We start from the raw sequence: 4741 nt of genomic DNA on the forward strand, positions 1-4741 counted from the left end.
TACAAAATTATCATGAGGAATTGCCAAATGCGGTCCCCTATGTGCCTATAAAGGTTAGAACCAACGGAATATTGAGCAAAAAGCTACAGCCTATGATGTTACAGGCATTTGACATCGAGGTCGATGGGCAACAGTGTTTGTTTCACAAAATAAATGAAATGGGGTTTAATACCCTACTGTTCTGCACCACTGACAAGGGGAAACCAAAATTCAAGGGAACTTTCTTGGCCAACAGTGGGATCGCGCCCAGGATCCCCTAGTTAATGAGACAGAGCCTTATAGAGTTTTGCCCTTGGTTACATGTCATACAATCTTATCAACATTTCATTGATATTAACCCAATCCTGGGCGAGATATCAAATTTGTTTGACTTTTTAATATAGTATCTAAAATGTCACGAAATTGAAGTTTTGGTAGTTTAAAGTCGGTCAAATTTTAAAAATCTGTTAATTTTGGTCCCATTTTGCTGTCTATTTTTACTAAATCTCTTCAACCGGCGTTAAAAAATTACAGGAGACGAAAAATTCTTCTGGTTTATCCAGACATATTCTCCTACTTAATTTATTGGGGGGTTGAATAAAAATATCGGCACCATTTAAATCGTCCTCGTCATCCAATATCGGATCCAAGGCTTCATTTACACTCAGTAACCTATAAAAAAATAAACAAAGTAACTTTTTAAAAATTCATGTAAAATTATACAAAACACTATCTGTGCTGTAAAATTGAAAAATTTCACTATTCGGAACTTAGTATGTACAAAATGGCAAATGTGAAAAACATGCCCTTTAATGGGCAGCGTCCCAAAAATGGGACAGACTTTATTCAGCTCACTAAAGGTAATCTATATTGATTATTCTTGGACAAAGTCATATTTGAGATCCTAGAACACATAACCTTTAATATGATCGTAAAAGTTTCCCGAAATATATATTGTAAAAGGATTACTGACCTTTGACCTTTTTGGCTTTCGCATTTTGCAGGCTGTGTCATTCATAGATATCCTATAAAGACTATAGTGTCATTACGGACGCCATCTTGGAAGGGGAGGTAACTCCATGTGACTTTTTTCCTAGTCAATATCAATTAGGCTCTTTATGTACTATACTAATATTGTTACTTTAAATAATATCTTGATTTTTTTTGTTTAAATTTTGATTTGTAGGGTCGTCCCAAAAAAGGGACGCTGCCCTTGAATGGGAAGTCAATAAGTTCATAGAAGTGGATATAAAACAGAAGTCAATGGTTGTGATATTGATTTTATTTTTCAATATAATCTCCCTGGACCTCGATGCACTTTGCCCATTTGTCTTTGAGACTGTTTATGCCCTTTGGTAGAAGTCTTCTGACTGGCCCCTCAGCCACACCTCAGTAACTGCCTTGAGTTCATCATCATCGCCAAATGATTGAATGAGTTATTGGCTTTGGGCGTGTATTTTGTTACCCGACAGCCATTATTTGAAGAACTATATTTGGTCGGCATAGGTAATGTTCTCTATGAAACTTCTCTTCAGACACCCGCTTTGAAATGTCAGCAAAGAATGTAAGACGAAACTATCGCACGTGAATATATACCGATTTAAAATAAAAAAATATTTCATTATTTGTTTTAAAATGAAAAGTTATTTGTAATAAGCTTGCTCAGATAACCAAACAAAGTTTACATTTTGCACAGTGAGAGTGATTACAAAATGTAGGCTTAAAAAAAATTGGTTATCAAATTTACCGGATCTGTAAAATATTACACCTTGACCAAGAATTTGCGTTGACATGGACTACTATCACATCACAGGAATCTGACCTTCTATCCGTACATATATGCATACACCATGTCGTACCAGACAATTTGTTTTTTATTATATATTGTCTGGTACGACACGGTGTATGTATATATATACGGATAGAAGGTCAGATTCCTGTGATCACATTTACATTTCACGGATTCGCAGTTTCAGCGATATCCGGGGGCTATTACCTATGATAGTTTTGAACATTTTGTTCAAGTTTTATAAAAAGATGGTTTGAAATTATCTTAATGTAAATCAAACAGAAACGGAAACGGGTCAATTTTCCATGAGAAGACTGTATCATTTTTGCCCGAAAAATACTGCGGCAGCGCCCGAAAGACAAGATTTCGAAAACGCAAAATCTAAAAATCAATGTCGGTTTACAGTTTGGTTAAGTAAGGTTCTGAAATTCACCACCTCGCGCTCACAAACTGTCCGTATGTCAGGAGAATTTTTACTTATCATATAAACTACAATTAGTAAAGCTCTTAGAAACTATATCTGTTTATTTATAGGATTAGAGTGGGGTGAGACCAAAACCGCGGTAATGGTTCGTACGTTTGTTTATTTTTGTTTTTAAATTACCCATAAGACTTTAGTCACTAACTAAATGTGAGGGTGCGGATGATGACACTGCAGTTCGAACGTCGCCGAGTGACTATCATGATGAAGATATATACTCGGCCAAATTAAAAACTTGACACTGATGAATTTCAACAAATTTTTTTTTCTGGTAAGTCAAATAAATTTTAAAGTGTTTCTAACGATAGTAAGTAGTAAGAAGCCTTTAATTTCATAAAATTGTAAAGTCACGTGGATCACGTGACTTTTGAGCATATAAAGATGAAAAACCTGAAAAATACGTGCAAACACAAACTCGTGAGGTCAATCGATGCAAGTTTGCTTAAACTTAACACGCACACGTAACTTGAACTGGAAAAACAAATTAAAATTGTTATTTTCATCTTTGTTAGAAAATGCCGCGCCTTTCAATGTAGAACGTCTACGTGCTATAGGTAGGCTCTATGCTGGTGAGTCTGTGGTCACTGTTGCAAGAGCCTTTAATTGTTCACGCCAGACAATAATTAATCTTAGAATGAGAGTGCTTCAAACTGGAACTATTGCCGACCGCCCAAGGGCGGGAGCGCCACCTGTGACGTCACTCCAGGAAGATCAAGCAATACGATTACGTCATCTTAGAAACAGATTTGTCACTGCAACCTCCACAAGTAGAGAGATGTTTGTTGGAAGGGTAACTGCACAAACTGTTCGAAATCGCTTGCAGGCTGCTGGTCTTCGAGCTCGGAGGCCCTATAATGGACCAATATTGACACCTCTTCATCGCCGTAACCGACTTGTGTGGGCCACAAGACACATAAGATTTACTCAAAGACAGTGGAATTCGGTTGTCTTTAGTGACGAATCTCGATTCACTTTGAGATTTGCCGATGGCAGGGTCCGAGTGTACCGCAGACGAGGTGAACGTTACGCTCAAGTATGCGCCAGAGAAGTTGACCGATTTGGTGGCGGCAGCGTCATGGTTTGGGGTTCTTTTTGTGCACATGGACGTTCTCCTCTTGTTGTTGTCCAAGGGAACTTAAATGCTGTCCATTACAGGGATTAGATTTTGCAACCTGTTCTTCTTCCGTTTATGCAGAGACATGGACCTGGACTAACGTTTCAACAAGACAATGCTCGACCCCATACAGCAATTGCTACCCAGAATTTTTTAAGAAATGCCGGTGTCCAAGTCCTTTATTGGCGTCGCTTAGCCCCGACCTTAATCCTATTGAACACATCTGGGACGAACTGGGTCGACGTGTTCGCCAGCAAGTGAATCCACCACTGACGTTGCAGGACCTTCAACATGCTCTTGCTGAGCAGTGGCGACGTCTTCCTCGGGTAGTGTTTACTAATGTTCTGAGATCCATGAGAAGACGTTGTGTGGCAGTACGAGACGCTAGAGGAGGTCACAACCGTTACTAAACACTTTATTCCGATTGTTCTTCAAGTCTGTGAATTTCATTTTGGAGGGTACTGTGACATCACAAACGTTATCAATGTCAAGAACTTTCGGCGAGACGTATTCTTGCTTTCTGTTGATGTCAAGGTCGTCTGTGCACAACATAACACTAAAAAAGTTGCCTTAAACCAAATATTAAAAATCCAGTCCCAAAAATCCCGAGTGTCAAGTTTTTAATTTGGCTGAGTATATTTCAAAATGCATTCACTAGAAATAAAGTTACTGTGTTACACAGAGTGTAACAGACTCCCCTTATTGTTCACTCAATCCCGATTGACCCTGCGTTCCTCTGGGACGACCATGTTTTCATGCCAGAAAAAATACACACAATGAAAACTTTATTAATTACAATAATATTACATATTTTGATACAAGCATAAGATACTTCGAAAATTCATACGATAATGTGAATGAAATGACCTTTGTATTACAACTGCAAAATTTCAATTCTTATAAAAGCCTTTTTTATACAGTGGTTAATACTATACATACAATGGTTCTATGTACATCCTTATAAACACACAAAATATCACCAATTCTTTCACAGAATGCGAGGTAAACAATAAACAAGTTTTGAAAGTAAGATGGGACAACACGCAACTTGAAAGTTAACGAAATCCAATTATATTCAGTAGATATATCTGCTTTAGAAATATAGCCCTAACAAAGAAAAAATATTCCCCCATTATATAAAACGTGCCAGAGAGATCGAATGTAAATTTGGAATGTACTTACTGCGACAAACACAATTACACAAACTACCCGGTTTTAACATAATATATATTTATTGATGCTTATATTGAAGTACCCGCACCATCAGGGAAAATTATATAAATTATTTCATTTAATCCAATTTCAGGACCCCCACCCCACCCCCACCCATGAAAATATAAACGATAAACTATTTTGATTCAATGGATAATTGTTGAGT

This window comes from Patella vulgata, chromosome 7, assembly GCF_932274485.2.
Source record: "Patella vulgata chromosome 7, xgPatVulg1.2, whole genome shotgun sequence".
In the NCBI taxonomy this organism is placed as follows: domain Eukaryota; kingdom Metazoa; phylum Mollusca; class Gastropoda; family Patellidae; genus Patella; species Patella vulgata.